This window comes from Triturus cristatus, chromosome 9 (assembly GCF_964204655.1).
Source record: "Triturus cristatus chromosome 9, aTriCri1.1, whole genome shotgun sequence".
NCBI lineage: Eukaryota > Metazoa > Chordata > Amphibia > Caudata > Salamandridae > Triturus > Triturus cristatus.
The window spans coordinates 1263115365-1263128132 of NC_140592.1; the positions used below are offsets into that span (position 1 = coordinate 1263115365).

General features: G+C 45.2%; 1 protein-coding gene across 11 annotated transcripts in view; it reads left to right on the forward strand.

Moving 5' to 3' along the window:
• AP4S1 (adaptor related protein complex 4 subunit sigma 1) overlaps window positions 1-12768 on the forward strand; it is a 243757-nt gene that overhangs the window by 99844 nt on the left and 131145 nt on the right. For 3 of the 11 annotated variants that reach the window (XM_085627380.1, XM_085627382.1, XM_085627379.1), the window contains exon 3: window positions 3770-3879. The exons of the other annotated variants lie outside the window; for them this stretch is intronic. The gene's annotated coding sequence lies outside the window, so the exon portion shown is untranslated. The remainder of the gene's footprint in view (window positions 1-3769; window positions 3880-12768) is intronic. 11 annotated transcript variants of the gene reach the window in all.

Here is a 12768-nt window from a genome sequence, read left to right on the forward strand (position 1 = left end):
ACATCCATTTACACGTAATGGCTCCTGTGGAGCATGGTTTAGTTTAATCAATTCCATAAACTCAGACACAGCAGTTTACCAAGATCAGTGGGTATGGGGAAACCTGAACCTAGTCTTACTCAAGGTCTGCTATCCTGACAAGGAGGGTCGCCCCAAAAGAACAGGAACTGATCTAGAAAATGAAGTGTATGGATTAGGTAATTTTACACCTAATCTCATGATTCTAAATGTCGTATCCGAAGTTGAGCTAGTCTTACCCACCATGTCAGTATTCCCAGCAAAAGATGAATTGTGTGTAAGAAAGGTTGGTTCCATACATATGGGCCATAGTCAATGCACTACTACAGTAGAATTCAGTGATCAAGGCAAATCTTCATTCAGAGCTTATCGCCATTCCTACTTTATATGTGGTCAGACTGCATATATGCGTCTACCTCTAGATTGGGATGGTACCTGCTACATAGCATTCCTTTTGCCACCTGTTTTCCTAGCTCCTCCTGATTATTATAGAAATATTCATTTAGTACACAATAGAGAGCGGAGAGATCTCCCAATTGTCGATTATACTGAGACGGCATGGGACAAGTATGTAGATTTCAATAAAGGCATCTTTCCCTATATAGGTACAGTTACCAATAGTAAGCTGATACGTAGATTAACTAGAACCCTTGAAGCAGTAGTGAATGAGACTATTTCCGCCTTAGGCAATTTAACAGAAGAGCAGTCTGCTATGCGGATTGTTGTGCTTCAAAATCGTCTTGTCCTTGACGTCATCCTGGCTGATAGAGGCGGAGCTTGTAGGGTCATCGGATCAAGCTGCTGCGTATTCATACCAGAAAATTCGCCATCTGTATATAAAGCTATAACTCGCCTTCACAAGATTGTAAGCCAGATACACCAGAACCCAGGCACTTGGACTTGGTCCAGTTGGTTTTGGAATGTGATATCAGCCTGGGGATGGAGAGTTCTATCCTTCCTAGGTATTGGCCTTCTCCTACTATTCAGTTGCTGTCTATGTCTACAATGTGGACCAGCGATCTGTGGTCTGTGTGCCACATCGTGTATTCCACCACCAAGATTTCATTCGTCACGGAAGAAGAAAGAAGAACAAATGATGCTATATGAACAGATCAATGGATTAATGAAGATTGATATCTCTTAACGGGCAAGTAGGGGACAAGGAGGGAATGTGGAAATATGGATTTTTCTGGTCAGTTATGTCCCCTATCTTGGACCCCAACGGTTCTATGTGCATGTCACAAGTACATGTGTGTTCCCTCCAGTTCCAGTTATAAAGACGCAAACACATGTGCGTCCACCGTCAACATGTCCTCTGGCAGATCCGCCATGAATAGGCCGGATATTCCATTCCTAAGTATGAAAAGCCACCGGCTTTATATGGTTCACTTATGCCATTTTACAGTCCAGGCAAGTAGGCCCTGATTCTGTCATCAAACTCTTCTTGCCTTCTGCCTCTGAAAGCTCCAGTCTCATTCTCTGCGCGGCTCACGAAGCCTGACATCAGCCTATTCTCTGCCAAGAACTGTATTTCACCTTCGAGTTATCTGCTTCCCCCTCAGCCGATGCATTCCTGCCTAGTAGCTTAAGTAAACATTCTTCCAGTTACCGAGCAAAAGGCCGGCTTCTCTGTCCTCATGCAAGTAATTCATAGCCTTGTTACCATGGAATATTCCTACCCCCTCGCATTTAGTGTAGACACTTAGACGCTTGTACATGCACGCACAGTCAGTATAGAATAGATTCTGTCCGAGAGTCCTTCGTTTATGGATAACATAGTTCTTTAAACATAGGATGTTAGATATGATTTGGGATTAGGTTGACTTGACCCCTCAGACTTCTTGTCTCCACATGTAGAGCTAAATGTCAAGTCCCCTTCACCCCCTAGTTACACGTCAATTACACGTCATGCTGCTGCGCGCGCATCTATGCCAAGTATTATCTTATAGATCCACCTATAGGTGACATCACCACCAATTATGTTCCTTTTTACTCTTTATTACACCCATTTCTGGTTACGCAGAACAACTCGTCATTTTCCTTATCAATTGTTACGCCTACTGCATTTACTTCATTGTCATGTATGTACTATAAAAGTCATTTCTTGTCAATAAAGTGTGTGCTTCACTTCCAGAACCTTCGTGGTGACGGAACATTGGGAGCAACCGATTATAATCGATTATTGGAATAAAGCCCATTCCGAACCTCTAATACCACGGATTCTGCCTCTCATTTTACTGAGCTATTTTATTATGTTCCTGTATCAAATTCAGTCCCGGTAAAGGAGAAATATTTACCACAGTCCATGTGAAGAGAGTCCCCGCCAATGGGGTGGGAGTACATCCTAAATCCGCAGCTCAGCCCAGACTGCCAGCAGGTAACCCGTGGGGCTTTGCCTGCACCTGGAGACAAGCCACATATGTAAGTTTGTTGCACCCACTTGTGACTATGGCTGAAAGGAATAAAAAAGACGTTAAACTAAGTACTTTTTTTCTATAAAAACAAGCACTGGGCTGGACAGTACATTAGTCTGTCTGTTGGTTGAGTATTGAGCTCTGAGCTGTTGCCACCCACACTACCTCCCGCAGAAGCCTGTGACTGCTCACCCTGGCTGCCCTGAGAATCAAGTGTGGAAAGGGTTGTACTTGGCCCAGTTTGCTGAGCCACAGCAGGAAAGATTTCAGGACACGGGTAGCAAACGACCCCCCTGCCCTCTCCCGTCAACCCAGTGTAGGGCTTGACAGTGGGGATGTTGGACCCAAGGATTAGAGAATAGGGGGTCCTTTCCAGGGAAGAGACTTGGTGGAGTTAGAGGCCTGGTTCCATGCCCTACCCGCAGCTGTCTTCCTGGGTATCAGTCTGTTGTCATCTCCTTCCACAGACTGGAAGAGTGCTTGAGATTAAGGAGGGGTCCCTTTCTCTGAGACATTTATATATTAGAAGGGTTAGAAGTGTTAGCACTTGAGGGGTTGAGCCGTCTAGTTTAGAGGGTTGCTATTTGGCGTTGATCATGTAATCTGGTTGCAATGCTTTTGCTAATAAAAAGGTTGTAATCCATAAATGTGGGTCGATATGTATCTTCGTGGCAGTGCCTTGTTTTGGTGACACACTTTCTGTACATATGTTGGTGGTGATCTCACCCTTGGGTACCTGCCTGTGACTTTGTTGAGGATTAAAATACTGACAACATAGACCTAAATATGCAAGACAGTCTCCGGGCGAATGCAGTTTGAAAGAGGGCTGGTTGGTAAATGTGTATGCATCATCCAGTATTTTCACTGATGAAGCTCCGTTATCCGGTACAATTAGTTAACTTAGACTATGGAAGGCTGTGATACGTGATCGAGTTTTTAAATGACCACCTATTGAACCAGATCATTTAATGCTGGCCCACATTTTGAAAGCTTGTGTGACTCTGCTCAAATCACGCCATCTTTAAGTGCCGTAATGCCAAGGCGGGACTGGCCATTGATCCCAACAGGCATTTGGAGGCCGGTTTTTGAAGGTTGCCAGCTTCTGCCTCTGAATCCATCACCCCAGGGCTTCTAGCAGCGGGGGCAACAGGAGCTAAAGGGACATAAAGTGGTAGAGAGACAGCGGATGAATGAATGGAAAGAAAGAGGAAGTGACCGGGCCAGATTGAACAGGTCCTGCACCATGCCACTTTTGTGCCAACCTTAGTAGGTGCTGCAAATAGGATATGATTGTGTTCATTCACAGGGGTGTAATCATGGCTTCATCCCATTTTTAGGTCGAAGCCTATCAGACTGCGCAGCTGTCTAAATGATGAAGTCATCCTGAGGACATTCAGAAAGCTTCCCTGGAAAGGCATTCTGCCCTCTGCTTACCATTGGTTTTGTGGTTTGTAACTCACATTTTCTAGCTTTCCGTTTGCTTGCTTTATTTGTTTTAGGCTGTCCAGGGTGAGTTTGTTCCTCCCAGGGAGCAAAGCCTTTTCACACTACCTCTCCGTGTATTCTTCCACCAGTGCTTCTTTCTGTAAACAGGCCTCTAAATCGTGTTCTTATCTTGTCACTTTTGCTGTGCATTCAAAGACAGAGGTCAAATGTCAGGCTCTGTCTTCCAAGGGAGCTTGGGGTTGACTTTTCTTTCTCTGACTTCAAAGTGAAAGGATTTATGTGGCAATCTTCCCGGATACTGGGGATAGGAACGTTTTTATTTTCTTGCACACAACATTTAAATGAACTGTGCAAGTATTTCAGACTATATCAGAATTTGAATATAGATATAGATATATAGATATATAGATATTACCTACTGGCGGTCGCCAGTAGGTAGTTATAGTTAGGACCTATTATCCAGAGGAAATCCGCAACATTCTATTTGGAATAACTTTGGCGCCGGTTGACGAATCTTCGTGAAATTTTCAACTAGAGTTATAGATATATATATTTATTTCCCGTTTCTACGGACCACAAAATTAGGTGCTGGTTTTAATCTTTAATGGTGTATATCACCATGGCGCGTTTCAGCCCCTCGTCGGGCCTTGATCACATGACATAGTTTGGCATTGTCATAGGCTATTTAAAGTGACGAGTGCAAGCATACTCATTGACACGTGATATTTCTATACAATGAATATAAGCGAAATACTTTGTGGGTTCAGGTTTGTAAATAAAAGCATTTCATAAAAGTTAAATATAGGATCTAAAATCTTTTTTTCAATGCTTGACCCCAAATCATTGTACACTTTTCGTTTATGATACCCAGTAATGCAAAATACCTTATTCAATCGTTCAATCGTAAGGTTGCAAACTTTGGTTAATATATCTTTTGATTTCATGAGTGTGTGTGTGTGTGTGTGTGTGTGTGTGTGTGTGTGTGTGTGTATATATATATATATATATATATATATATATATCTCCTACTGGCGGTTGCCAGTAAGTAGTTATAGTTAGGACCTATTTTCCATAGGAAATCCGCAACATTCTATTCCCAATAACTTTGGCGCCGGTTACTGAATCTTCGCGAAATTTTCGAAACTCGTGGGGCGCTCATTTCATGGTGATTCGTCAAGCGGGTGCCGAGAAAAAAGGGGGGGTCCCAAAACGTGTTTTCCCCATGCAATTTCCCATAGGAAACTTTAGCCGCAGCTACAGCCCGAACTGCTGAACGGAATTACACCAAATTTGGCAAAGAAGTAGCCCTTGGTTCAGAGTCGTGCCTTTTTGTTAAATGGTGTAAATCCGTTCAGTAGTTGCTGAGAAATTGAAAAGTAAAAAATTCTATATATCTAGGGCCGCGGATCCTCCCGTGCACGAGCTTTATGCTAATTGGCTGTCAACACTTCGAACCAGGAAGTGTTGGCAGCCGAGGCACAAGAAAGCAGAAAATAAACATTGCAAAACACGAAAAGGGGGCAGGGTAGAAACACCCTGACCCCCTAGGCCTGCTCAGGGGGTCCCACAAGGTAAAAAAAAGAAATTTTTTTTTTTTTTTAAATCGCGGTATGAGTGTAGGATCCACGCATCCCGCCTCGGAAAAAATAAACGAAGCGCGGGCTACCGCGCTTCGTTTCTAATCAGTCCCCGGGGGGCCGAGACCCAGGGGCAAGGGGCAATATGTTACAGTAATGGGGGGCCCAGAGGGGCCCCCCAGCCCCAGGGACCGCCACCCCCCCGGGGCTTTTCTGAAATATGTGGCCACAGGGCGTATTTGCAGACATGTCACCTCAGGCCACACCCCCTTCCTTCACCATTGTGCAAACGCGCCCCGTGGCGAGTTGTAAGTTGGGGAATTAATTCTCTTTCAATAATGAGGGTCCTTGAGGGCCAACTAGCCCACCAGGTACCTCCAGTATGTGCCACGGAGCTGCCCCAGTGGTGAAGGGAGGCAACGGACCTGAGGTGACGTGTGCAAACACGCCCTGTGGCGTGTTTTAAGTTGGGGATTGAATTCCCCTTCAATCCTGAGGGCCCCTGGGGGCCAACTAGCCCACCAGGTGCTTCCAGTAAGTGACACTGTGCTGCGTTGCAGAGAGGTGATGCAGGCCGTGCCCCTTTTTTTACACCTCTCTGCAACGGCGCTTACTGGAGGTACCTAGTGGGCTAGTTTGACCCTAGGGACCCTCAGGATTCAAGGGGACTTAATATCCCAGCTTAAAACGGCCACAGGGCGCGTTTACACAGTGGTGAAGGGAGGGGGTGGGGCCTGAGGTGCCGTGTGAAAACGCCCTGTGGCGCATTTTAAGTTGGGGTAACAATTCCCCTTCAATCCTGAGAGCCCCAGGGGGCCAACTAGTCCACCAGGTGCTTCCAGTAAGCGCCACTGCGCTGCATTGCTCAGAGGTGGTCCAGGCCATGCCCTTTTTTACACCTCTTTGAAATGCAGCTCTGTGGCGCTTATTGTAGGTACCTAGTGGGCTACTTGGACCCTAGGGACCCTCAGGATTCAAGGGGACTTAATCTCCCAAATTAAAACGGCCACAGGGCGCGTTTCCACAGTGGTGAAGGGAGGGGATGGGGCCCGAGGTGACGTGTGCAAACACGCCCTGTGGCGGGTTTTAAGATGGGGAAATAATTCCCCTTCAATCCTGAGGGCCCCTGGGGGCTAACTAGCCCACCAGGTGCTTCTAGTAAGCGCCACTGCGCTGTGTTTCAGAAAGGTGGCCCAGGCTGTGCCCCTTTTTACACCTCTCTGCAATGCAGCTCTGTGGCGCTTACTGGAGGTACCTAGTGGGCTACTTGAACTCTAGGGACACTCAGGATTCAAGGCGACTTAATATCCCAAATTAAAACGGACACAGGGCACGTTTACACAGTGGTGAAGGGAGGGGATGAGGCCTGAGGTGAGGTGTGCAAACACGCCCTGTGACGGGTTTTAAGATAGGGAAATAATTCCCCTTCAATCCTGAGCGACCCTGGGGGCCAACTAGTCCACCAGGAGCTTCCAGTAAGCGCCACTGCGCTGCGATGCACAGAGGTGGTCCAGGCCAAGCCACTTTTTACACCTCTCTGCAACGCAGCTCTGTGGCGCTAACTGGAGATACCTGGTGGGCTACTTGGACCCAAGGGACACTCAGGATTCAAGGGGACTTTATCCCCCAAATTAAAACAGCCACAGGGCGTGTTTGCACACGTCAGCTCAGCCCCCTCTCCCTTCACCAGTGTGCAAACGCGCCCTATGGCGCATTTTAAGAGGTAGTTTTAATCCCCCTGCCCTATTATGTACTAGGGGCTTACAGAGGAGGTCATTCTAATCACAGGGGTACCCCAACGCATAGTGTTCCCTAGTGTATGTAGGTGTTTTACTTGTATTCTAAGTGTCTTTTAGCATAGCACTGGCTCTAGGGCTGATTAGTCAGAGTCAGTTACCACTAGTACCCATCTGAAAAAATTATAAAAACTGCACCAAAACCCAAATACTTATAAATTCACCCAGGCTCTCTCCTTGCAGTACTCTAATCATTCAGTCACTACCCAAGTACTCATGCACTGAGCCAGGCCTTAGCACATGGACTGCTTCAAACGCCTATCCACTATGCATGCAGTCCTCTAACCACCTACACACTAGTCTTTCACACCTTCAATTCCCCAGTCAGTATCCATACACTTCCAGGAAACACCCTGTCACTCCTCTTGCACTCCTCTAGTGACCCATTCAGCACCATGTACTAATCCATTCACTGTGCAAAAACCCAAACACTTGTAAATTCACCCAGGCACTCTCCTTGCAGTACTCTAATCATGCAGTCAGTACCCAAGTACTCATCTAGTGACCCTGACAAAAAACAAAATTTCAGTTTCAATATTTTAAAAAACATTTTAGTCCCATTTATATTAAAAATATATAATGTAATTTAAAAAATAAAATATGTAAAAAATAAACAGTTAAAAAACTATAGAAAAAGAGTATAAAAAAACACACATAACTATTATTACATTTAAAAATTATCATTTAAAAAAGCTTTGAAATTGAAAGAAAAAAACATAGGTTTCAGACATGTTATAGTTAGGAATTAGCATTTAAAAAACCTTAGACTTCAGAACTCCTTCGATGTCATTCCGGTTGCCTACTTTCGGGAGGTGGAGAGCCTGCAGAGGAGACTGGTGTGGGACGGGCGGGCGCGTATCGCTCTGGCGAAGCTCACTCTCCCCTGGTACGACGGGGGCATCGCGCTTCCCGACATTAGAAGGTACTATTGGGCCTCCCAACTATCGGCCATTAACCATGCCACGTATGCGCCCGGCTTGAACCCGGCGTATGAGATGGATACATTTCTGCTTCCCGGCGGTAACTATAATAGGGCGCTTTACTCCCGCTTGGCTGGAAGGACCCTTACGGGCCCTACTAAGATTGCGGTAAGGATCTGGAAGGCAGCTAATGTAGCCATGGGCTGGAGTGAGCGTTTAACGTGTGCTACTCCTTTATTCGCCTCCGACCGATTGGGTAGCCTCTGGACAACGAAAGGCTTTGAGCACTGGGACACGATCGGTATTAGCAGAGTGGGGGACTTATGGGTTAAGGGCGCGGTTAAAACCTTTGCGGCGCTCCAGAGCGAATACGAGCTTACTGAAAGGGAGTTCTTCCGTTATGCCCAGGTTCGGCATGCCCTGCTCTCTGTCTTTGGGGAAGGGACCAAGTTCCCGGCTTCTTCGCCCCTCGAGGACCGCATACTCGATGGTCATGTGCCCGACAGTACTATTTCTCTAATTTATAAAAAACTGATTAATAATCGGGCTGACCTCTTGGTGCGTCTTCGGGAGGCATGGACGGGAGATGGGGTGGAGTTGGACGACGAGGACTGGCAATCCGCACTGTCGTCCCCTAAGGAGGTGGCCATCCCGGCCCGTCTCCGTCTGGTCCAGCTTAAGATTCTCCACCGGGTTTACGTGACGGGTCCCCGTTTGGTTTCGATGGGATTTTCTGACGACGGGCTCTGTAAGCGGGGCTGCGGGCTTAGTGCCACCTTTCTCCACATCCTATGGGAGTGCCGCGAGGTGGCGGAATACTGGCGCCGGGTGCATGAGGTTATGGGACGAGTCACCGGGGTTGCTCTGTTGCCGGAGGTGCGTCGCTGTGTTCTGAATGTGTGGGAGCCCAATGATTATAACGCGGCCCAGACTCGGTGGGCGGCCCTGGGGAACATGATTGCCAAGAGAGATATAGCGCAGCTTTGGGGTTCCCAGCGGCCTCCCACCGTGTCTGTATGGATGGAGAACATGGACTGGTGCATGTTCAGGGAGAAGACTGTGTATGTGGCTCGTGGTAAACCGGGGGCATGGGGCAGAATCTGGGGGCAATGGAATGAGTATCGGGGGAATATCTGTGCTCCCCCCCTGGTGGACACTTCCGAGGTTGCCTTGTCCCCCTGACCCGTGATGGTTCCTTGCGTATTTGGAATATCCGAGTGTAGACCTGGCTCACCCGTGGACCCCCCCTGACCTATTAGTCCTCCTTCCCCTTGACCGCCATCTGGTGGTCGGATGTGAAGTCCCCCTGCTGTAGTCTGACGCCCACTTCATGTCACTACGCCTCGCCTTTTGTTTTTTAGTTGTTATTTATGTTAAATGTATGTATCCTGATTCCCTTATGTGTAACCGGAGCTTCTGTAATGGACTGGGCCCCATGGGCCGGTTAATGACTTTAACTCTGTGTGATCCTTTTTTGATTCTAGCGGCCGGCCCTGGTGGTTGTAGGCCCATGCTTGTATCCTTTTTACTGTTCAATAAAAACTTTTTAATTAAAAAAAAAAAAAAACCTTAGAAATTCACTGAAAAAACCATAGGTTTCAGGGCTGTTATAGTTAGCTGGACATTTCACTCGTACAAAACCATTGAAATTCCTCCGTTATAGTTAGTTCTGCTAACTATAACTCGCGCGCCCGCAATCCACTGCTGATGATATCACGTATTACATAATTCATGACATGGTCAGTGACATCACTGATGACATCACTGATGACATCTCATCAGGGGGGTCGCAGCTACAGCCCGAACCGCTGAACGGAATGACACCAAATTTGGCAAAGAGGTAGTCCTCAGTTCAGACTCGTGCCTTTTGCATAAATGGTGTGAATCCGTTCAGTAGTTCCTGAGAAAATTAGAGTTAAAAGTACATAAATATCTATGGCCGCGGAGGATCTGCGGACCGTACACGCACCGTATGCGCACCCTCCCCGAACCGAGCGCGCACCCACCCGATCGCGCACTGAATGCTAATTGGCTGTCGAGTGTCTCTCTACATTCGAAACCAGGAACTGTTGGCGGCCATTTTCTGCCTCGGTAGAAGCGAGGCTGAAGATGCAAGGGGAATAAGTGTGTAAAACATATAAAGGGGGCAGAGTGGTGCTTAGGGGGTCCCAGAAGGAGCCCCTGGGGCCCCCTTTTTAAAAATAAAAAAAACGGCGAAATGCGCACAGTGCGCGCATCCTATCGCGTTGGGTACACGGATCCACTGAAGTTATTTTTTAAAAACACAAGAAATCATTGGTTGTATGACTACTTTGTACACTGAAAGGTAGGGTGTATATTTCTGTTTTTTAAAGGTATGATTCTTATTGGTTAACAAAAACAGATTGTAAGGAACATTACATATGATTAGCTGATACGTTGAAAAGTGAAGCACACTTCCTCTCTTGTGTAGGAACATTGTGTGCTGAACTTCTGACCGATGTGCTTAGTGCAGTGTTCCATGACCTATTTCTATGGTAACAGGCAGAAGGCAGATTGGGGGAAGGGTTGAAATGTCTTTCAGTTGGAAAGGGTTGAAATGTTTAACCAAAAGAAATGTGTGTTTGCTTTTGAGTTTATGTGTGAAGGATTGTGATTTGATGTTTACATGTATATGTGTGAAAAATGAAAGGGAAACTTTTCCATTCTTTGTTTTTGCTGAGAGGTGCAGAGATTCTGTGAAAGAAAATATGGTGAGTGACTGATATACTTCTTAGTCTACAAAAGAACTTGAAAGATGAGTTATTTAATTGTGAGGGGATGTATGTATACTATTTTGATTTTAATCAGAGTAATGTATTTCTCCTGCTGAAGTGTAGGGAGTACTTTTTTTCTCTACAATCTTATTGACAGTGTGTGTGCATGTAGAAACCATTCTGTGATAAGCATTTGTGTTTTTCATGTGTTTGCAGACAGATAACTGTGCTGTTTTTATATTTTGGTAGAATTAGAAACCAGTCATTGTTTATGAATTTGTGAAATGTTATGTTTCTATACTAAAATATAGTACTACTTCTAGATGAAGAAATGTGTTTTGGTAATAGTGCAAGGGATAGTGTTGTTTGTCTAGAATCACACAGTGAGTCTGTGTGCATTTGGGAACCACTGTGAGAGAAGCATTTGGTAACATCGTGTATTTGCTGACAGATAACTGTTTTAACCTGTCATGTTGTGAAGTTTTAGTAGCATTAGAAGACAGTTAGGGCTTATGATTTGATTAAATGAGTCATGCTTTGACAGAAAAGTGCAGTCCTGAAATATGTAGATTGTGTGCAGTTCCCTTACCACTTGCACTGTAGTGAATGAGTTTTGGTAAACTCCTAGGGATAGTGGTGCTTGTCTAGAATCACAGTGTGAGCTAGTGTGTTTTTGGGATCAGTGTGAGAGAAGCATTTGGTGACATCATGTATTTGCTGACAGATAACTTTTTTAAAGTCATGTCATGTGAAGTTTTAGTAGCATTAGAATCCAGTCTTTGCTTATGCGTTGATTAAATGAGTCATGCTTTGACACTGATGTGCTGTACTTAAATATGTAGATTGTGTTCAGTACCATTAACTCTTCTAGACTAGTGAATGAGTTTTGGTAAACTCCTAGGATAGTGTTGATTGTCTAAAATCCCACTGTGAGTCTGTGTGCATTTGGGTAAGGATTGTGAGAGAAGCATTTGGTAACATCGTGTATTTGCAGACAGATAACTGTTCTAAAACCGGTCATGTTGTCAAGTTTTAGTAGCATTAGAAGCCAATCTTTGCTTATGCTTTGATTAAATGAGTCAGGATTTGACACAAAAGTGCAGTCCTGAAATATGAAGATTGTGTGCAGTTCCCTTACCACTTCCACAGTAGTGAATGATTCTTGGTAAACTCCTAGGTATAGTGGTTGTTGTCTAGAATCACACTGTGAGTCTGTGTGCATTTGGGAACCACGGTGAGAGAAGCATTTGGTAACATCGTGTATTTGCTGACAGATAACTATTTTAAAATCGGTCATGTTGTCAAGTTTTAGTAGCATTAGAAGCCAGTCAATGCCTGACTCATTTAATCAACGCATAAGCAATGACACTAAAGTGCAGTCGTGAAATATGTAGATTGTGTGCAGTTCCCTTACCACTTCCACTGTAATGAATGAGTTTTGGTAAGCTGCTAGGGATAGTGTTGTTTGTCTAGAATCACACTGTGAGTCTGTGTGCATTTGGGAACCACTGTGAGCGAAGTGTTTGGTAACATCGTGTATTTGCTGACAGATAACTGTTTTAAAACCGGTCAAGTTTCAGTAGCATTAGAAGCCAGTCTTTGCTTATGCTTTGATTAAATGAGTCAGGCTTTGACACAAAAGTGCAGTCCTGAAATATGAAGATTGTGTGCAGTTCCCTTACCACTTCCACAGTAGTGAATGATTTCTGGGAAACTCCTAGGTATAGTGGTTGTTGTCTAGAATCACACTGTGAGTCTGTGTGCATTTGGGAAGCACTGTGAGAGAAGCATTTGGTAACATTGTGTATTTTTTAGTAGATAACTCTTAAAACCTGTCATGTTGTCAAGTTTTAGTAGCATTA